The sequence below is a fragment of the Kogia breviceps genome, chromosome 6 (genome assembly GCF_026419965.1).
Source record: "Kogia breviceps isolate mKogBre1 chromosome 6, mKogBre1 haplotype 1, whole genome shotgun sequence".
Classification (NCBI taxonomy): Eukaryota; Metazoa; Chordata; class Mammalia; order Artiodactyla; family Physeteridae; genus Kogia; species Kogia breviceps.
Window position 1 is genome coordinate 66,106,843 of NC_081315.1, and position 23,377 is coordinate 66,130,219.

Here is a 23,377-nt window from a genome sequence, read left to right on the forward strand (position 1 = left end):
AGTTATGCGTTCTCTCTGTGGGATGGAATGACGTGGAGAGTTTCAGAAGCAGAGAGCACCCCAAGGAACAGACAGCAGAGATGACCTCTTTCCACCTCGGCATTGCAGAAAACTTAACCTTCTGGATGCTGACTCTGCCTTTCTTGGGGAGAGCATAATGTTCAGTGAACCAACAAATGGATTGAAGGTGTTTGCAAAGAGGAAACACTGAGTCCATAGTAACGGCTATATTATGATGAACAGTGCTACTTTGTTTCTTTGTTTATGTCTCACAGCCTTTATATTGTCTTTTCGAGAACTGAGCCAGTTGGCCAGTGTCCATGGTAAAATTTTCGTTGCTAGTGAATATGAATACATCCCATCGGTGGATGCATCTTTCAGTATTCTGCTTAAACTCAGCTTTCCATTTGAAATGTCATGTAGTTATAGGTGAACAGAGGACAGTGTTTAAGAAAAAATTATTTCCTCAAAATAGTGTCCAAATACTAAGCTACATTATGGAACAATTATCGGTATCATTAAGTAATTTGCTTCTATTTTTGTATAAAAACTATAGCATGAAATTACATTTAAGGAAAGTATTTGACTTTGAGCATTTGTCGCATGTCCAGAAGATCGTAGGGTACATTTTCGAAGAGAATGAGAAGGAAAGAAGGTTGTCAGAGACGGCTCCGAGAGAGAAAACGTGATGACCTACTGTCAGCCTTCTACTTTTCTAAACTTCTCTGTACCAAACCTAATTCACATAAATTAGCAGGTATTATTATTAATAAATCTATGGCTCCTTTAAATGTGGAAATCTAATTACTTTATCTAATATTTTATCTGAATTATTCCTTTTGACAATTCTGTGAGATAGATTATTATTTTCTATTTTACAAATTAGGAAAGTGAGGGGAACCAAAAGGTTAAAAAACAAATACCTGACGTCACATAGCCCATGAGGGAATGAGCTGGGATTGGTCCAGGTCTGTTTGGCCCACGCTTTAGTATTTAGGGTCTGCTGCCTTCCCTTACAGCCAGAAACTACTCCAACAGCAGGCCCACCGAAAGAAAGGGAAGCAATTTCCTGTTACACTTATGCAAAGAATTCCTGTGTGCCTAAAATAAAAGGATTTACTCTATGCCATTCAAAATGACATGGCATAAAACTTGGAGTAGCTATGATTTTTTAAGCACATGTTTAAAATTTAATGACATAATAGCTTGTCTTCTTTTAAACGACTGATTTTCCTATTAATATCTAAAATAAAATATTTTGTAAAGTATAAATTTTGCACCTTGCAAACATTGTATCAGTATTTTGAGTATATACCCATTGCCACATTCTGGTATTTTATAATTGCAGGATGTCAGTATTCCAAGTGGAATGATCTGGTGTAGTTATTTTGTTCTGAAAAAGCACGCAGTATATAGTTCTGGCTTGTGATAAATCACTGACATTCTGCTATGGTGGCCAGACCATTATTTTCTTATATTAAGAAAAACACTGAGTGCAGCAAACCAGAATTATAGCCCATGTCATATTATTTTCAAGAATGATAACTAGGGTGCCTAGGGCACTTACATAAACCGCTGTTTCTTGTATTTTCCAGGTGATAAAACCTATTAGTTTGGCAATTTATAGAAAAGCCATCGATCCATCTCAGGGCCACTGGAATAACTGCTGCCGCTTTGGCAGGGTACATCTACCAACAACAAGAGGTGGAGGGTGGGAACCAACGAAGAGGCCTGGGAGAGAGGGTCAGTGTCTAACCACCTACCAGCTGGGAAGAAAGGAGAGAAGCCCAGAGCCTTCAAGTGTCAGAGGGAGGAGTCCAGGATTACTTAGACATTTATTCTTGGTTTGTCTGTCTGTTCATTGATTTCTTTATTTTAAAGAGAGAATATGTGTTAAATACTTCTCTTTACCCTCCTGAATTATTACAGTCGCTAAATTTTCAGAAGTCTATGATATACATATCATCTGAGCTATCACAAGCATGCTTTCTTACCAGGATTGAGAAAGCGTCTTCCACATGAAAGGCCTTTTTACAAAATGCAAAAGCAGAAGTAAACAGGATTGATACTTACATTAACATTGCATGTAAACTCCAAAAGTCAGCATTCTATGTTTTTCTTATCAGAGTATATATCACACTTCATTTTTTTCAATGTTCATTTTCTGTCACTTCTAATAAATGTTAAGGACTTTGAGGAAATAGATTTGCAAATTTTCAAAAAGTATAGAATTCAGCATCGAATGCAATGCTGAATGCCATGGAGTTCACAACACTGAAGGTTTCTTGAAAAAATTAATGATGGTTTTTTGGGGTTTTTTTATCCCTGCCGAGAAACTCTAAGCCAAATATTCTTTTCTCCAGCTTTCCTTTAATTTGTACCTCCTCACACTGTATTTTAGAGCATTATCATAGAGAGATATGCTGAAGAAATCCACTTTTCTATTTACTATGATGTGAGGGCTTTACAAGGCAAGATTTTATATTTGTTCTCCCCTGCAATAATCAATGCATTAAAAGGGAGGAGATGCTATGCAGGGATACTTAAACAATCAATGAAACACATTCCCAAGCAACAATAATGTGAGGGAGGCACTGCAATTTGATTAGTGACCTTTTCATTCTGTATAGAGATAACCTTTACTGATATCATTAACCAGATGAAACCCTGGTTTGATGCCGCTCTTTTAAGCCAGAGCTTGGTATTGATTGAGAAGCAAGATCTGAGATTTTGTTAGTGTTGAGCTGTTTACAGAAACAAGAGGTACATTCCTCTCCTTTTCTCCAACCCCGAAGTAATTGTTTTTTACCATCAGCTAACGGAGGAGAAACCAAGGACATTTTCTTACTTCTGTTTTTTGCTATATACACAGAAAGCTGTTTAAGTGAAAGAGCACTTTCTGTGTGCTATAAGGATGGAAGCTTTTGTATTAGCAATTCTGGTGTGGCATAAGTACATCCTCTTTTCTGTTATTTTATTCTCAAGGATCACTCATTATACTGTTCCTTGTTAATACTTTTCAATTCAGAAAGCCTACACTACTCCTACGTGTGTTTACATTTAAACAAACCAGGTACACTTAATTGTTGCCCTGTGAAAGGCATATGTTATCATGGGGAAGACCTAGAGATTTTTGCCTTTTGGCCCAAATGGCTGATTATCTTTGAAAGGTTTAATCTGCATCTGCTTGAATACCATAAAAATAGAGTATTTGTTTGGACTTTTAATGAATGCACATAGGAATCAAACATTAAGTTTTAATTTCTGAGCTAATGTTTAAATGAAAGTCAACTCTTAAGTTGAATACACTATACATTCTAGAAAAAGAGAAGTTTAGTGCTTTTTAACTTAATTTGGTGAGATCAATTTGAGAATAATTCTTTTTATGGTATATGAATTGGATTGTGTAGTACCTGGAATATTAGAACATGCATTTGAGTGGAATTATGAAGTTTGATTGATTTGCAGACTAAGTTCATAGCATGTAAGTGTGAATGAATAATTAATGTTTAGCAAATAAGCACTAGAAAAAAATAAATCTAAAGATTTACTAAGGGGCCTTCCCTGGTGGCGCAGTGGTTAAGAATACGCCTACCAAGGCAGGGGACAAGGGTTTGAGCCCTGGTCCGGGAAGATCCCACATGCCGCGGAGCAATTAAGCCCATGCGCCACAACTATCGAGCCTGTGCTCTAGAACCCGCAAACCACAACTATTGAGCCTGCGTGCCACAACTACTGACGCCCGCGTGCCTAGAGCCTGTGCTCCGCAACAAGAGAAGCCACCGCAATGAGAAGCCCGAGCACCGCAACGAAGAGTAGCCCCCGCTCGCCACAACTAGAGAAAGCCCATGCACAGCAACAAAGACCCAACACAGCCAAAAAATAAATTAATGGATTAAAAAACAGAAAAAAAAAAAAAAAAAAAGAAGATTTACTAAGGTACAAAGATACTTGAGGGAGGAATAGAAAAATTCTTAAGGGTAAGAGTGTTTTCACATTCCCTTAGGTCCCCAAACAATAGTAATTTAAATAAAGCACTGTGGGCATCTACTGTTTTTTATTAGTAAGCTTCTGATATATTAAGAAAATATATTAAGTTTAACAATTATTATGTATTTGTAGTTTCAGAGGGACAAAACTCAGTAAAAGAACTATGAAAGATTGTGGGAATGGGTAGAAAGAATGGATATGGTTACTTATCATGAAAACTGAAAATTTATCTAATTCTAGGTGTCAAAGACAGAGGCCAAGTTTTTCAAATGGAAAGTACATTTTTTAAAAAGTCAGTGGACACTATCTTTTAAAACATTTAATCTCATGTACCACGTGTAGCCCTTTGGTGATGAAAAGTTGAGAACAGAGCAGAAATAAATTTACAGTCAATAGCATGGGGTTGTTTTTAGTTTGGAGTTGACTTTTTCTCTGTCAGTATAAACTTGTTTTTTTTCTACCCTTATGAATTACGGATTACAGTTGGTGCAAACATAAAAATGTTGATTTGCTGCACTTTACTGTTGAGTCAGATGTTTTGTTCTTTGTAATCTGTTTTCAGTCTAAAATAACATCAACAACGGTAATGCAAAATCAAAATACTTAAAGCCCTGGAGGGAAAATCCATCAAAATAATGTCCCCACTTCCTAATTCTGAATACTGTGATTCATCCACCTTTTTATATATAGAAGGAAGTGGAGAAGAGTCTGGGGGCTGGGAATTGGAGAAGTAAATAAAGATGGAAGGAAGGAAGGAAGGGTGGGAGGGAGGGAGGGAGGAAAAGAAAGAAAGAAAAGATGGGTAAGGAGAGAATAATAAAAATATTGGAAGACGATTTTAGAATTGATTGCACTCACTTAAACGTCTGGGGTGCAGTTTAACACACTGAAAGAACTCCTTGTTCCTTGGCCCCTGCAGTACCTCTAGGTTCTTAAAACAGAGTTATTCTTTTAAAATCAGTGGTGTGCAGATTCTTGCCACTCAAAGTGTAACTCCCTGGCCAGCAGTATCATATGGGAACGTGTAAGAATATCAGCTTCTCACGTCTCCACCAGCTCCCTCAGGCCAGAATCAGAATCTGCGTTTTTAGGTCGATCCCCAGGTGGTCGTATGTTGTTAAGAATAAGTTCAGCCATGAACGGCCCTGTGTCTACTGGCAGAGTGTGCACTTGTCCCTGAGTGACCAGGGACCACAAACAAAGAAACACAACGTGTAAAAAGCAGAAGAAAAATCTCCCAGGAAGAAAGCATAAATAAGAGGAAATATAAAATCTCCCACTTATGCTAAGTGCTTCCCACTAAACATCATTAAAGTCATTCATTAGCTCTAACTTGAGAAAAACAAACTGTAAGGGGTGGACTTGCCTTTTCCTGCTTCTCAACATCAAACAAAAACTTTCTTACAACTTTGATGTTTAATAAATAGTTTTAAATGGTGTTTTTATCCTTACCAGCTCAAGTCTCAGGTAGTAATACTTTAATGTTTTGGTTTTGAATGAATTTAACTATTTCTCTAGGTTGCACTGCTTCCAACTGTCCATTTCCATGTAGATATGTGTTTTTTAGAGTTTTGGTTTTTTTTTTTTCCGGTACGCGGGCCTCTCACTGTTGCGGCCTCTCCCGTTGCGGGGCACAGGCTCTGGACTCGCAGGCTCAGCGGCCATGGCTCACGGGCCCAGCCGCTCCGCGGCATGTGGGATCTTCCCAGACCGGGGCACGAACCCGCGTTCCCCGCATCGGCAGGCGGACTCTCAACCACTGCACCACCAGGGAAGCCCTTTTAGAGTTTTTTATGTGTGTTTGTAATGTATATATTATGTGACCAGAATACATAAACACACGTGATACATAAACACACCGTGTGAATGCTTCATCATCTTCATTACATGCTGTGAGACTACAGCAGTTTCTGCCTTTCTGTAGAAGAGGAAGAAGGCTTATCTGTATATGCCCAAAGCACCAGAGACTTAGAGCATCTCAACAACAACAAAACCAGCCAGAGTACCTGAGAGAAGAAAAATGGCATCTGCTCTTCAGCCAATAGACTGCAAAGAGGGGCAAGTTATTAAAGAAGAAAGAAAACATGTTTTCAAATTTCACTATTATATTTTAGTCATGGCAGTAGTAACTTATTTCTAGCTGATGTTAACAAATGTCACATATGATTGTGGAGAGAAAGAAAGGCTGTTCCCGAACTATGACATTCTTGGTAGGAATTAAATTTCTATTATCCTTTTTTTTTGTTTGGCAAATGATCCTCTGATGTGTGAACTGGAGAATACAGTACATGTTTGTATATATAATGCTACAATGCTTATATTATCAACTTTTGTTTATAACTTGGCCCTTGGAAGTGACTGTTAAGGAAAGGAATTGCTCTAAACTTGAAAATCCTAAGACATTCTGAGGGTACATCCAAAAAAACATACTGACTTCTAAAAAAATGTGCCGATGTCTTTGCTTTGAAGGAAAGATAAACAGTGTTCTTGCAAGGTGCAAAGGGTGTCAAAGAGATTCACACTCACAGTCCCAGAGAAAAGAGACTGTTTAGATGTGGCTGCTTTGTTAACCATGAGCAAAGTGAAATGAATTGGCATGACGACCGGCAAACATACTGTAGCAAAAGAATAACAATAAAAAATAAAATAATTAAAAACAAAGAAAGCAGAAAACAAATGAATAGCCTATCAAATACAGACTGAAAAAATACCTAAGACAAAAATGAGATAGAAATCTAAAGTCTTCCACAAGTACCCAACGCTATGCATTATTTTTAAAAATGCATTATCTAAACAAGACCAGGAATTCCATAGATGGGAGCTCAAAGACAGAGTGATAAAACCAGAGAAAGTATTTATTTTCTTCAGAGCTGAGGAGGCAAATTGAGAACTTAAAAAAAGACCTTTATAAATCTAACAAGCAAATTAGCATCAAGAAAGAACCGCGATGATATCACCGGCATGAAAGAAATACTTGAAATAATTGTAGTGAAAGCAGATGGGATACAGAAATTAGAATACTTAGCAAAAAAATGTAGACAAGAATGGGTATCTCTGAAGGGCAAAATCCATTAAATGGAAAGGAAAAATATTTAAAGACACAATGAAAGAAAAAAGTAAAATTAAAATTGTACCTGGGGGCTTCCCAGGTGGCGCAGTGGTTGAGAGTCAGCCTGCCGATGAAGGGGACACGGGTTCGTGCCCCGGTCCGGGAGGATCCCACGTGCCGCGGAGCGGCTGGGCCCGTGAGCCATGGCCGCTGAGCCTGCGCGTCCGGAGCCTGTGCTCCGCAACGGGAGAGGCCACAACAGCGAGAGGCCCGCGTACTGCAAAAAAAAAAAAGCGTACCTGGATCTGCAAATTAAATGGGCCCATCAAACTGACATAAAACAGGATATGTGGACATATCCTGTTATATAGCATCAAGGAAAAGAAAAATTCCACTGGCATCCAGATGATAAAATCAAGTTGCACAGAAAGGGTAAAACAAACAAAACAAAACAAAACGAAAGAGGCTTACCTCAGACTTCTTCACAGCAATTTTGAGTGCCAGAAGACACTGGAGGATAATAATTTTCACTGGTATCATTTACCAATGAAAATATATCTAGCAAGCTACTGTAGGAACATAGTCTCAGTGATACAATACCTATCTATGCTTTCCTGAAAAAATGACTCAAATGTAAACTTCGTGAAATCAAGAATGAATCAAAATCAAAAACTCAAGAATAGGAACGTGTGATAAGATTCTCACAGTAACACTGACTTAATTTAACTATAGGACTAAGATTAAACACCTGGTAAAAATAGGGTTATAGAACAGAAAGCAGATATTATTATATCATTATTATTTTTGGAATATTTATGTATAATTAAAATGTAGGGAAAGGTGGGAGAGGAGATGGAAGAAAGTATAAGTAATAATCGCCCATATTGTAAAATCTGAGCATCCAATTATATTGTGAGAACTTGAAATATATGATTAAAAAACTAAAAGATATATTCTGTGTGTGTGCATATATATCTTTACATTTTTTTCCAAGCTCTGTCTGGTGAGAGGGTCTAGAAGGAATGTATGAGTGTGTTCAGCACTTTGTTCCTAAATACTGTTCTCCATTAAGATAAATCAAGGTGAGAAGACTGATTTTAGTCTGGGACAGGGAAAGTATAGCTAAGCCTGAAACATCTTGTTGCCCTAGAAATAAGAATGTGCTCAAAGAATGATAGTGACATAACAAAAGGACACAGGAGCCAGACTGAAGGGGCTCTCACTGGCCAAATTTGAAATAATTTCAATATTAAAGTAGATAATAAAATAATTGGTTTTAACCAATTGAATAAAATATAAAAACCCATGAGTTTCTTTTAATATAAATAAATAAATAAATAAAAATGGATGTGACGGGAAAGCTCTTTTTTATTATACAATAAAATGACAGCTAATAAATATACAAGTATCAATGGATGCTAAAAACTGCTGGGTGAGAATATGATAAGAAAATGGATCAAAGTTAAGTTAATCAATTTCAGGGCAATCTGATGTCACATGCCTCTTGATATAATGCAATGAGAAGGACCCAACATCGCTTTCCTGGCATTTCTGCTAAAAACGTATAACCTGGATCTAATCCTGAGGAAATGTTAGGCAAATCCAAACTGAAAGACAGTCTATAAAATAATTTGCTGTACCCTTAAATATTTCAACATCAATAAAGGCAAAGAAAGATTGAGGAAATGTTCCAGATTAAAGGAGTCTATAGAAAAAGAACACTAAATGCAATGAGTGACGATGGACTGGATCCTGAAATGGAGAAATAATAGCTCTAAAGGCCATTAGTGGGATAATTTACAAATTTGAATATGGACTGTGGATTAGATAATAATACTTTATCAATGTTAAATTTCATAATTTTGAGAATTATACTGTAGCGATGTAACAAAATATCCTTGCTCTTAGGAAGTACACACTGTGTACTGCTAAAGGTATACATTGTCTCCAACTCACTCTCAGTGATTCAGAAAAAAAATGATATGCCTATACATAGATTGATAGATGGAAATTGGTAAATATGTATAGAGGGTGTTTGGGTTTTGTTTGTAGTATTCTTAGAATCTTTCTGTAAGTTTGCAATTATGTTGAAATAAAAAGTTACAAACATCTAATGATGATTCATCTCTATTATAGCCCTTCCACCTTTGCACAATTATTTCTGTACCACATCTCTCCGAGTAGAAACAGGCATCTCCAAAGTTTTTCACTGAATGGTGTGTCCCAGTGCATGTATGTCTTGGTCATATGTTTATAAACTACACACACACACACACACACACACACGCACACACACACACTACCAATACTTCTAACACTTCAGTGGAGTGCCACACGTCTCCATCCTTGTTCATCTTTTCTAACTACACTCACTCTTCTATCTCATCTACACTTACATCTTTACATGTCATCTACTTGTCAATAACAAATAGAGTTTGAAGAATAAAAACACTCTGACATTTCACCAGCAAAGTCCAGTGATATCTCCTGAAATATATATTCTCTCATAGGAAAGTATTACTAACATAGATGATGATAGACTCATTGAATAATATCAAGAAAGAAATCAACGTTGAAGTTTATTGCAAGACCCAGGGACTTGATAGTTTCCAGGATGAAAACATAAAGAATATACTGACTAAAATTTCAAAGAAAAATAAAATTATTTTCTGGATAAGCTAAAACTGCCAGTAATTATCTTACCAGTTCAATAACTGCTGGCTAAACTGGCCTATGGGAGTGTTTTTTTCCCCTAGAACTGTGGGAAATATGCATTGACATCTCTTTTTTTTTTTAGCGGTAAGCAGGCCTCTCACTGTTGTGGCCTCTCCCTTTGCGGAGCACAGGCTCCGGACGCGCAGGCTCAGCAGCCATGGCTCACGGGCCCAGCCGCTCCGCGGCATGTGGGATCTTCCCGGACCGGGGTACGAACCCGTGTCGCCTGCATTGGCAGGCGGACTCTCAACCACTGCGCCACCAGGGAAGCCCACATTGACCTCTCCTTATCTCAAATGCTGGGATTAATAGACCCAAAAATGTGTTGATTAAACTGATGAAGGAAACACTGAAAGGGCCAATTTTTGATGAAGGAGACATCTATTCAAGTAAGACTTTTCATTGATTAGTGGCCATATAGTGATGAAGAAACATACAGTAATCAGATTTGAAACACACACATCTTCACACAAAAGCAATCCTTAAGAGATATTCAAGTAAGCAATTCTTGAACACTTGATAAAAAGAGGAATCGATACTAGGGAAGTCAATTCACATGTGACTATTTCCTGGAAGCTTCTGCCACATTGATGAGGTTAGGGTCCTTGGTGTGATTCATTCATTCATTCAAGTCAGTAAACATTTATTAGGTAGTCATTTTGTTAAGCTTTTTGACTGCCAGTAAAATATTGCATTTATTTTTCTTAGCCACCTGAGAAGTTGTGTAGATAAGTCCAAGGTATTAAGGATAGAGGAGAGAGATTTTATGATGACAAAAGAAGACACATTTGTTATTATGCCTACTTGCTTGTCTCTAAAGTTAAACAAATTTGTAACTTCCCAAAATTGGGGTAAATAAAGATAATGTTTTCTTTTTGAAAAATAGATTTGTGGATATACATATGCATATATGTGTGCAAATATACATGTATGTGAACAGATGTAGATGGATGGATGGACAGCTAATCTGGGTGGATGCACAACAAACTGTTGACAATGGTTAATCCTTAAGAATAAGATAGAATTGAGGTGGTAGGAACCTTAAATTTTACATTATATTCATCTTCATTACTGTTTGTATTGTTTATAAGGAAATATGTTACTTCTGCATTGAAAAGGAATCAAAATAATATGAGGAAAATGTCTGACTTCCTTGTATTTGGTGGCATTGAAGCTTGAGATCCAATAGCACAGGATTGATGGGCACTTTGTTTTTATTATTTTTTGAACCATGCTTATGTATCTAGGAACTTGTCAAAGACTAAAGCCCAGGGAGGATCCTCCTCTATTCATTTGCAACACTCTGTCTTGTAAATGTGGATTCATTGTTTCCTTATGAGAAATGGACAGTCAGGAAACAGCTCTACACTTCTGAGGGAAATCTTTTTTCTGTATAAACTCAGGAAGCTTGATCCTTACTGTGTTTGGGGATCCCAAAGAAGTTTAATATTTAAAAATTATTAAGCACAATGTGGTTTGGCAATATATCTGATGACTTTTCCCATAAGAAAATCCTAACAGTCCTCCTATTATACACTGAAAAATAAAGTGTCTCCCCACTGCCTATGTTTTTATTCTTGGGAATCTTAAAAAAATCAACATTGGTGTTACCATTGCAATTGTTTTTTCAATAACTGGCTGTTTTAATTTCCTTATGATACAACAGATATCTTCCCAGTCCTCATAGATAAATAAACCTTAAACATATTTAAAACATATGGGCGATAATTACCTCAGAGAATAGTTGAACTTCACATCTGAAAGAACCTCCAAGGTACTCTAACTACATCCTCTCATTTTGTATAAGCGAAAACTAAGCCCCAGCGAAGTGTTTTGTCCAAGGTCACACAGCTAATTGCTGACAGAACCAAGGTTGGAAACCTAATTGGTTGTGACTGATATCTCCTGTCTGTACCTGGGAATGTTAGCTTCCCACGCTATGCCCATTCTTCCTTTTGTTTAGCTTAGTAAGGAACTTTGCCGTATAAGGAAGGATATCTTCATCTAAGAAAAAAATCCAGGAGTGGGGCAGGAGAGTGGTTTGAGATTTGACTGAGTTTGGTGTTTATTCATATTGACTCACTGACGGTTAATGCATTGAAAAATAAGCCTGTGCTTAGTAAATAATCAAAATATCTAGGGGCACCCATCTAAACTAAGATCCTTATATTTTATAGCCAAAATGTTTATGTGAATTCATTACTTCTTATATGGGAGACTAGACACTATATACTTGTTGTCTGTGACTCACTTATAATGAGGTGTCACTTTTCATCATTCCATATAATTTTTTAATAAAATAAACTATGGAACTGAAATGATTAATATATCCCAAATGGTTCAGTTGATCTGGCTGTTTTATAGATATTGTGCTCCTTGTCCAAGTTGTGTAAAAATCCTTCACTTTTTAAAAATCTTGCCTCGCTTTAGGAGCCAGTTACTCTAAAACCTCTGACCTCAGTTTTGATACTATCATCATCTGAAAGGCAGGTTTAATGCCAACCTCTAGGTAGGGTGGTGTATATCCAGGTTTGTCTATAAGAGTCCTGGTTTTTATCTGCTATCCCATTGTAATTAATGAGTGCCTCCTTTTATTCTCAAAGAGTCAAGTTTTGGATAGTGAAATATATGGTTATCCTACCTACAGTGGATGTAAAATATGCTAGAGAAGGAATTTTCCTACTCCAACTTTAATGCAAATCTCAGCATTTTTTTTCCCCGTTTGAGCTGTCTGCCCCTTTCTGTTCTCAATGTCTTAAGAGTTTTACCTCTTCCCTTCCTAGATTCATTGAAACTGATTTGTCTTTCAAACTCCATTCTACTCAAAACTCAATATTTGACTTGATTAAACTAGGATATCTGCCAAGTCCACTTTCATTTTGGTTTCAACTGACTATCCTTGTATAGAGCATGAATAGATCTTTTAGGTATAAAATGATTAGATTATCAAGAGGAATTTGATGAAGGGTTTGTGCTTTGCAGGGAGAAAAACATATAGTTCTGTAGAAACAATGCAAATACAATTGTTTGTGTGTTGGGTCTCAAATCTGAACACACTTATACCTAGAAAAACCTAAACAGTTCTGCCTAAGGAATCTTTTAAGATCCTGCCAAATTATATTCCAATCTCTTCAAGCTTCATCACCCAAGTTTAAAAATATATGATCTCCTAAAAGGGGCAGAAAATTTAGTGTAAAGAATATGGGCTTTGTGGCCACATGGACACGAGTTCAAATTCTGCTATCACTCTTTCAAGCTGCGTGCCTCAGCTTCCTATTCTGTAAATGGAGAGAACTTATGAAAAATGTCTTTTATGTAACGAGGATTTACTACATTTTCATGCAATTCTAATACTGTATACATTTTTCTGTAATGATCTTATGGAAATTTTGGAAGTAAGTTTGCCTTTCCTACATCTTCCCACCTATGGAACAATTTAAATATCTTTTGAGGCCATCTCTGTCTTTCTGTCCCTACTGCCTAATTCCAGACCATCACGATGTCTTAACTGGATAAAGAAAGATCCTCTTAAGTACTGCTTTAGATCACTTCTTCCTAAATTCTTTCTCCACTTAACATTCTAAAAACAAAATATCCCATGTTTAAAATCCTTCAGCAGCTACCCATTGCCTTCAGGATAAAATGCCAGTTCCTGACTCTGGCTTTTGCCTATATTTCTTCCTGCATATTTTATCTATTAGTGTGTCGTTCATTCTACATTCCAGCTCTGTAGAACTACTTGAAGTGGCCCAAGTATGTCCTGTCTCCTGCCTGGAATGTTAGTCCTTTTCCTTTCCTTCTGCATTCAAAATGTGCTTTGGTTTCATCTCCTCAAGGAAGCCTTCTTTGGTCACTTCCCTTCTCTATTCCATGCTACTCTAATGTGCTCTCCTATAATTGTATGCTGATTTCCCCAAGTGTGTAGACTTCTCCCACCTCCAAAAGGTAAGTCTCTCCCCATGCTGGATTTCGTATTTTTCTTTATACTCGAACACTGCACATTATATGAACTCAATAAATGTGGGCTTCAATAAATTGACGGAAGGAAAAAGGGAAGAGAGGAAGAAAGGAGGGGATGAAAGAAGAAACTTACACCTTCTATTCCTAGGGAATTTTGTATTCTGGATAAAGAAATATTATTATCCCATGATATAGCAAGGAATAATTATACAGCTCTCATGACTGATCACAAGGCCCTGTCTATAGAGGCAATCAAAAACTATTTGCAGCTTTGATTTATTGACTAAATAAATGGCACCTATGTATTTAGATTAATATTTAGTCAGTACCATAAGAAAAGGGCACTTTTTTCCCAAAACAATTTAAAATGATGTTATTTGCCACTGAGTGGTAACAGTGGTCAAGCAAGTAATTTCCTCTACCAGGGTGTCCTAAGGGGACAGATGCTGTGGTGCCTGGGAAGAATCATTCTCTTGCAAACAAAGGATCGCCCTCTCTTTGCCTGCCATCACAAAACACCTTTCTGATGTGACTGGACCCAGAGTGTGTTGAGCCAGCCACATCACCCACGATACATCTGAGTCCAAGGACCCAGAAAGGCTGACTCACTAAAACAGGTAATTAGGAAGCAGTAGGACATGAGACAGGAGAGGAAATCTAATTTACAGCTCACTGCAGAGCTCTGAATCAGTGTGGAGGAGAACTGAGATGGGAGATGAAATTATCTGTGAGCTCACCTCTCTAAAATTATTTAGTCTTCCCCCTTTTCATTTAAAAAACATATGTTGTAAATGCAAGGATTTAGCTTCTGCTCCTGAAGAGTTGGCAGCTGAGAGCAGTTTCTTGAAACCGCCTGAAAAGGATAGAATTAGGATATCTGCTATTTGAATAAGTGCAATTACTGTAGAGTTCAGGAAACAAAGGAGATATCTGGAAGCTCTTAGGACCTTCCAGCAAAAAAATCCCCATACCTAATTACGTGCATATATCCATGAAGGATATTCTGGCAAGTCAAGGAGATATTCTGGCCTTTGTGTTAAGAAAATTCAAGGGTTTAGAGGCCCCTTGTGTAGATACAAATATGTGCCTGGAGCCCAACAGGGGCTCTTTTTTTTTATTTCCGGGATGCCTAGCTGCTGAGCCACAAGGAGATTTGCAGGGTTCTGTCAGTTGTAAAGGTGGTTTAGTCTTTGCCCTCATGCTTATGGACTTGGGTTAGATGATTGTGGACTGAAGAGTAGTAACCCAGGCAGGAATATAAATAATATATTCAAGAAATATTTATCAAAGACCTATTTTATAGTTGATACTGTTCTGAACACTGAGAATAATGAGGCTTAAAAAGCCTAAATCTTATGTTTCTGATCTTATTTATAACTTAGCCTACATTTCTGATGATAGAAAACTTATTCTAGAGGACATAGAGTAAACACATTTAAACTAACTAATGAAATGAATGAATACGTAAAAAAGAACCAAAGACAGTTTTGGATAGTGGTAAGTGCTATGAAGAAAAACCAAAACAGGGAAATGAGGTAGAGAGAGTAAGTGTATGTGGTGGGGAGGATGGTGAGCCAGAGTGGTCAGGAAATTCTTTTTCTGGGCAGGAAGCATTTGAGATGAGCTTTGGGTGCTGAGAAGGGGGATAGTTCTGTGAAGATATGAGGGAGGAACATTCTAGACAGAAGGAACAGCAGGTTAGGAAAGCAGCAGGAAAGATAAGCAGGGGCGAAATGATGAAGAGCCTAGGAGGCTATGGTTAGGCATTTGGATTTATACAAAGCAGTGGGAAATTTATAGGGATGAAACAGGGAATGATGGGAAACTATTGGACACTATGAACCAGGGGATAATGGGAAACCATTGGAAGGGATGAAGGAGAGTAATGATAGAAAACCATTGGATGATATGTAGCAGGGAATGATGGAAACCAGCAGAGGAGAGGAAGAGGGGAATAATTACTCTGGCTGCTGCTAGGAAACTGGATCGTGAGAGGAAATGGGCAACCAAGGAAGCATGTGCTGGAATTGGTTTAAGATAGTTGATGCTTGAGATTTTTTATGCGCATCAGTCCCCTGGGACTGTTAAAAACTTCCATGTATGAAAACTTCTCCCAAGCATAGACTAATCTAATAGATGTTCATGCATTCACTTCCCTTCACTGCTATCACAAAACTGCTCTCTGGGATTCTTTAGTACAAGCCTTCTTCTTATGTTACTGTAAACCTGAAAAAGAGGAGGAGATCAAGAGTTAGAGAATTCCGGCTGCCTTGTCTGTGTTCATACAGTCTGCCCTGGAGTTCACCTCTGCTGTAAGTACTTCTCCCATCAGTGGAATTCAACTCCACAGATTCCTCTTCATAACACAGTAACTCTTCCTCTCTAGACTACCTTAGTATTCTGAAATTCAGAGCATGCCCAGAGTAGGGCAACCTGGAGTATGTCCAAGGGTCCTAAATATAAAGGGACAAAAAGTTTTTAAATGGTTGTATATCACTATGCTATTTTAGATTGTGCTGAATTTCACATATTGACAGCACTTGCTTCCCTCCCAATTCATAGAAAGGAACCATGTTATGAATTACAAAGTAAGTTTGAGGGCCAATTTCCTGTTGCTTGCACTGGTCACCAAAATTGCTGGTTCTTTCTTTGCTTAACCTATTTTGAGAGACTTTGGTTCCTGAAGTCAATACCTATAATCTATTGTCTGTGGCTCAGCCGACTTCTATTGTAAACAACCTGCTGGTACGTGACTTCTCTCTACATCTTTTTTCCTGAGTCCGCTCAACAGCCCTGGATCCATCTAAATCTGTGTGTCTCCTCACAGCCTACTTCTCTTTCCAAGTTTTACTCACACTTCCTTTCTGCCTCTTCTAACAGACAACAGGCAAAATGTTCAAATCAAAAAAGAAATAAAAGGAAAATATGGAAAACTTTTAGTAAGCCCAAGAAATACATATCAGCGTGTCAAACTCTTGTCATATTTGACATATTAGTGTTACGTATAAATGTAGATTAGATGTTAATGTCTGTGGGATTTCCCTTTGCATAGAGCACAATCAGACAATTCTGAATAAAAGGAGAACAGGATCGTGCCATTGTGTCAAGAAGCAGTGTGGTTTTACAAGATTTCTCTCTCAGCATTTACGTGTTCTGAATATCAACTGCTTATTCATCAGGGTTGTAAAAATGATAGGTATGCATTAATTACTCAACATTTTGGAAAACATGTTTCAAAAAATCTAATCCAATTTTCATTTTTAAAAGTATACTTTTATAATTATTTGGTCACATATAATAAATAATAGTCAAGAATAAACTTGTATGTGTGGTAAAAATTTTTCTGACAAATTGGAAGTGGAGATTTTTGGTAATAGTAATGTGTTTCTGGTTCGAGAGCCATGTAACAATACCACTGACACTGGGTAGAAATACTGAACACCTGTCACAGGTCCGTCCCTTTCAGAAGTAGTTCTCTGTAAGCACTAAGGGATGTTCACATCCCCTGAAAAATGGCAACTCTCGAGTCATAAAAATATTCTGGAAAATCATCAGTGGAAAGATTATTTCCTAAGTGTAAAAGAAATTAGGCATTATAGAGAGACTTTCACTCTTAAGGATTTTAAAGTGGAGGGAATTTTTTTTTCTGAGAACAGATTGTTCTCACATTGTAATTGTGTTACTCCTGCCAACTCATTTGGGTATTATACAAGGATACAAAGGAAAAAGGTAAGCCATTTCCCCTCAGGTACACTAGCGTAGTAGAAAAAGCATTGAATTGGGAATTGTGAAACCTGGTAACTATTCTTAGCTGGCACAAATAAGCTATGTAAGTGACCTTGCACAAATCATGTTTTCTCTGGGCATCAGTTTCATTATTTATAAAATGAGGGCATTGGGTTAAATTATATTTAAGATCATGTTGTGCTTTCTACAGTTCTCATTTTTAATTCTCCTTCTTTTTAAAAAAAAAAATTTTTTTGTCTTTTTTCTAAATGCTCAAATACTACATTATTTAAGGTATATTTCCTGGCAGTTTTTTTTTTTTTTTTTTTCCCTTCCCTCTCTGTCTCTTTCTTCAATATATGGGATAGGAGGATACTGACTAAGTCTGAGGGGAAGGAGGAGGAATAAAATTAGCTACAGGAAGGGTTTATATCCCACTCTACAAGAAAACTTAAATACAGCTACCACCGCTTTGAAAGGAATGGTTTATGTCCAAACAGCATTTTCCAGACAAGCTCTGTACTTTTTTGCCAACAGAATTAACTTTAAACTGAAGTCAGTAGACAGTTAAACAAGAGTCGGCACTGGAAACAGCTGTGAGTAGACAAGACCAGTTACTTATAAGGTACTGTTTTTTACTCACTGAAATCTCCTTCAGGGTTCATTTGTTTCTGGGCACAAGTATTCTGTGGTCATTTGACCTTTTTCTCCCACTTTGCCTCTATTCTGAGAGAAAACGCACTCTAAAATATCTAGCTCTTTAGCTCTTTAGTATTGTTTTGTAGCTGTTGGTGGTTGAAGCTGCTAAGATTTTGTTTTGTTTTCAGGAACCTAATAATTGTTGTTGTTATTTTATTTTGAAGCTCAGTTTAACTTTGTCCTTTGTTTCCTCTTGTCATGGGTGGTTCTTGTGTTTTATTGTTCATGTCGAATAAAGAGGGATATGCTTTAATATTACAGAATGTACAGAATGCTCTTGACCTGGGGGGAGGGGGGTCAGAGATTGGTTATTGCATCATCAGCTTCAAGTATAAAACCTATATAGCCAATCAGATAAGAGGACCAGCACAGTGCAGCTCCAGGCACTTTGGCTCAGTCCAGGCTCCCTGACCTCATCACAGCTTGGTGGGTCTGACCTGGAAAACACAAGTTTTTGAATTGGGGTTTTATCTTTAGTTTGCTTCTATACTTGTTAATTTTAACCTTTCCTTCCCTTTACCCCCATTTATCTTTAAAAATTCTGGTAAGCCTGCTTTTTTTAAATGAAGTTTATCTTGTTAAGCTCATCCACCTTAAAGGGACAACATTTCTAAGAGTGATGTTTGCCATAAGATTTTAAATCACTGAGCTATGGAGGGGCTTTCAGAGCAGAAGAAGAGGAATAGCCCACGTGGCAGTGGAGTGGACAGAACAGACCCTCTGTACCTCTGTCATCTGAGATGTCACTCTTTCCCCAGAGGCCTGGTTAACTAATATAGAGTATTTGCTGCTGGTCAATAAACAGGTAGTAAAGGCAACTAAGAAGTTCTCTATCTGTGGACTTTCCAGAAAGAAACCTTACAAGTCTACCACTGAAAACTCCAAAGGTTTTAGAAAGAATTTAGCCATTTTTGAAGGGTCATCTTTCTGAAATCCACTATATATTTTGCTATCTCTCTGGAGGGGACTAAATTCAATTTAATGTCTTCTGAATTGCTCAGTATTCTCATCATGAATACACATAATAGAATTATTCTATAATATAATAATACTTGGGGGCTCTAATCTGTGGTGTGTAAGGCTATTCTTATGTCAAATGTTCACATAATTACTATGCTTTTAAAAATTGTTGTATTATTCTTATAGGACACTTTGTGTGTGTGTGTGTGTCCACCATCCATATGGAAATGGGATTTCTTTACCTACTGATGTGGACAGTTTGCATTCTCTAACAACTCTCTTCAGCCTCAACCATCCCTTTGTAATTATTATTTCATTTGTGCCGTGCACAAGGAAACCAGAAAACAAACAAGTTTATAAAAAATTATGGAAGGAATGAGAGACAATAACTTTATCTGAAGACCCCAAGAGAATCTTTTATGAGGAAAGTGTAGAACCAAAGTGCATAGACACAGTGACATCTATTTTAGGTGCTTAGGAGACTTTTGGTTTATGTCCAAGTACTTAGTTGTGTTGTCATGGAAGTGGCTCCGGGATAACTACCTCATTCCTGCATCAAATACAGAAAGTGCTGTTTGTTCTGCTTTTTATACAGTTACTGGAGACATGTGTCAAGGAATCAGTGACTAGCCAATTCCCAAGGGGCCTATAATATTAATTAATATTAATCAAATACTATGTATTCTATTTTAATCCCATTCACATATATGCTATTCACATGCATGTATGGCTGGGAAATAGCATAATATTGCTTTGTAGGAAAGAGAGAAAAGGAAAAAAATATCATCATCATCTAGTCTACGCAATTCTTCTGTGTGGTGATGATACTTTAGGGAAAAAAGAGGAATGCAAGGCTAATTGTCTCAATGATATCTTGGTTTTTTGCTTGTTTTTTTTTTTGCGGTATGCTTTGCCGAGCACAGGCTCCGGACCCGCAAGCTCAGCGGCCATGGCTCACAGACCCAGCCGCTCCGCGGCATGTGGGATCTTCCCGGACCAGCACACGAACGTGTTGTCCCCTGCATCGGCAGGCGGACTCTCAACCACTGCACCACCAGGGAAGCCCGCGGAGCGGCTGGGCCCGTGAGCCATGGCGGCTGAGCCTGCGCGTCCGGAGCCTGTGCTTCGCAACGGGAGAGGCCAAGACGACAGTGAGAGGCCCGCGTAACGCAAATAAAATAAAATAAAATAAAATAAAATGGTATTCTAATTGAAACATAACTCTTTAAATTTGAAAGTATACTATTGTTATTTTATGTTAATGTGATAAAGGTTTCCCTTACTTGACTATTTCAGGTTAATCAGAATTTAATTTTCACATTCATACCTAATTAGGAAATTTTATATATAATGCATATTTTACATGAGAACTATATTACCACAACATCTAAACTTAAAATCCCTGAAAACTCAATGCCATTAGGAATACACACTTGGGAAGACTTCTATTTAGAAAATGCTTTTTCAAACTAGTAAAGGAAGAAAAAGCTAAAATAAATTAACACATGACAGTGTTCACTGATAATGCCTTGTAAGGATCCTTTTTAACATAACCTCGTGAGGATTCTCCAGAAGTCTCAGAAGCTAGCCCCTCATGAACTAGAATTCAGTGAGCAAGATGTATGTGTTCCAAGGGGCTGTCAAGCTTAATGGGGTAGGTAGTGAACTGGGGAGAGAAGCTGTTGATATTTCCTAAATTGTTGAACAGAGAGATAATTGATTTGTTCTCATAAAAATCTGCATTTAGTTTATTTTCAATTACAACCTCTCAGGAAAGAAGAGATGCTCAAACTGACAACTACATCGTTATATATTGGCCTTTGTTTAATGTACCAAATTGATACTTTCAGACAATTTAAAAGGTGATGTGGTCAAAGACTAAGGTTCTTTTGGTACATCTTAGTCATGCAATAAGTGTTTGTTGAATGAATATAACTTAAAACGGTATTAACAAATAAGATGATACTAAAACCATATGTTTTACTTCATATTTTATTATTGGAGTATTTGTTATTTAGTTTACTGCTGGGTCATCTAAAACATGAAAACTTCATTAGATAATGCCATTTAACAAATTATGAAATTGCTGTCAGCACACAGTAATTTGGAACTGTACATTTCTATGAAGAAAAAGCATCAGGTGCCTATTGTCAATAATAATTTTAAAAACAGAGTTGGAGGACATGGAGGTGTCAGCCATTTTCCTTTACCTCTTTTTTGTTTAGTTTATTTTGCTGAAGGTACTGTGGGATTTATAATACATTTGTTACAAGCAGATGTTGCTAGCATTTGATTGTATTAATATTATATATATAGGGCTTCCCTGGTGGCGCAGTGGTTGAGAATCCGCCTGCCGATGCAGGAAACACGGGTTCGTGCCCTGGTCCGGGAAGATCCCACATGCCGCGGAGCAACTAAGCCCGTGAGCCATGGCCGCTGGGCCTGCGCGTCCGGAGCCTGTGCTCCGCAACGGGAGAGGCCACAACAGTGAGAGGCCCGCATAACGCAAAAAAAAAAAAAAAAAAAAAAAAAAAAAAAAAAAAAATATTATATATATATATATTTTGTGGGGAGACTGCAGGAAATTTGAAGAATAAATAAATGTGGCTGAGTCTAAGACAATTTTACAAGCCAAATATTATTTTGGTGATCTTAAAATTAAAAAAAAAAACTTTAAAGATTATATAAGTTAGAAAGATCTAGGCAAACACTGACATCTTTCCAAACTAACAAAGAATAATAGTAATTCTAAGGAGCAATTTTCATGTTTCTGTAGCTTCTATCTCCAACCTGCTTGCTTTTGAATATGTTTAATATCAAGCGTGTCTTCTGTGGTCCTTCTCTGCAACATGGTGCTAGTCCAGCAGGGAAGACGGCACTTATAGGTCCTCCTTCTCCACTCATGAAAACATTATAAGTAGAGTTGAATACAATGGAAATGAAAACAACCTTCCCGTAAACCTCAAATGTAAGCTGCCTTTCCCAACTCACAAGGGAGTAAACAATTATAATGATTATAAAGAGAGTGACGAAATAAATTATTGTCACCAATTCCACTCTCTAGAAGATTAAATCCTATTGTGAGACTTCTTTCTGTATTTGTGTGCATAATATGGTACCAACATTTTGTTTCATCTTATTTTTACAAAATTAGCTTAACACTGCACATTTGAATTCCACCTATTTCATGTAACATTTTATTGGCAAATTTTTCTATCTTTTTCTATCTTTCAGAACACTTTGGAAAATAGATAATTGACAAGTATATAATATTCTATTCTATGACTCTACTGTACATAATAGAATATGTGCCACCATCTTTGGGAACCCATGTTGTTTCAATGTGTTCTTTGATAAACAAAATAAGGATAAGCATTCATTTACATATGATTTTTTGTTCATTTGATTATTTTAGAACTGTAATGACTTAGAAATTAGCAAATTCAAATCTCTCATTTTACAGAGTAGGAGAACTAAGTCCGGAAATATTACTCATCTAGAATCCAGGCTTCCAGCTTTCAGTCTAACTTCTATATTCATCCAGAAGAAGTAATGACTGGGCGATAAATTTATTCAGGGGCAAGAGGTGAAAGCATAATTTCCTTCTGTCTGAGTAAGAGGTCAACCATGTACCCTATTCTCTGAAAATCCTCAGGGAACAGAAGAGTTCTCATACTAAAGAAAGAACTCGAAATTCCATGCCAGAAGTCTTTATTACACAAGGGGTGATAAACATATAATAGCTATGGCAACATTTTTAAATAGCTGTCATTTCATTAATGAGTATTTGCTAAAGAATTTCCTGGGCCACTGGTGTTTATGGAACTTTTAAACAAAATAATTATGAAGATGAAACCAGGCCTTGCTTCATAAATTATATCCTTTTACCTGCACCTTTGCTTTTCCTCAGGGCACAACCAATGTTCAAGCTTCTGCTACACTAAACAAATACACACTCAACTTTCTCAACCAAGCTTTCTCTTCTTGGTGCCAAGAAAAATTTGCATTTTCTGCCTCTGCTTCCTCGCCTCCCTCTGACTCTATAACTCTTTGCAGTTTGGCATTTATGTCTATCACAATGCTGAAAATATCTCTCAGAGGTTGCTAATGATGGTTAATTAATGGTTAAATCCAACAGCTTCTTATCCTTGTACCCACCTCTGCTTTTTCTACCATTTATACTATTTACTGTCTTCCTCTTCCGGAAATATTTCTGTCGTGAGATGTTAGGGATCTTGTACTGGCCTGTACTTCCATCTCGTTTTTCTTCACTCTCTT

At 37.2% G+C, this 23,377-nt stretch overlaps 1 protein-coding gene across 3 annotated transcripts in view; it reads left to right on the forward strand.

Moving 5' to 3' along the window:
- ARHGAP24 (Rho GTPase activating protein 24) overlaps positions 1–23,377 on the forward strand; it is a 771,354-nt gene that overhangs the window by 538,739 nt on the left and 209,238 nt on the right. Inside the window, exon 1 of one of the 3 annotated variants that reach the window (XM_059066406.2) lies at positions 17,785–18,065. The exons of the other annotated variants lie outside the window; for them this stretch is intronic. The gene's annotated coding sequence lies outside the window, so the exon portion shown is untranslated. Of the gene's footprint in view, positions 1–17,784; positions 18,066–23,377 lie in introns of those variants that run through there. 3 annotated transcript variants of the gene reach the window in all.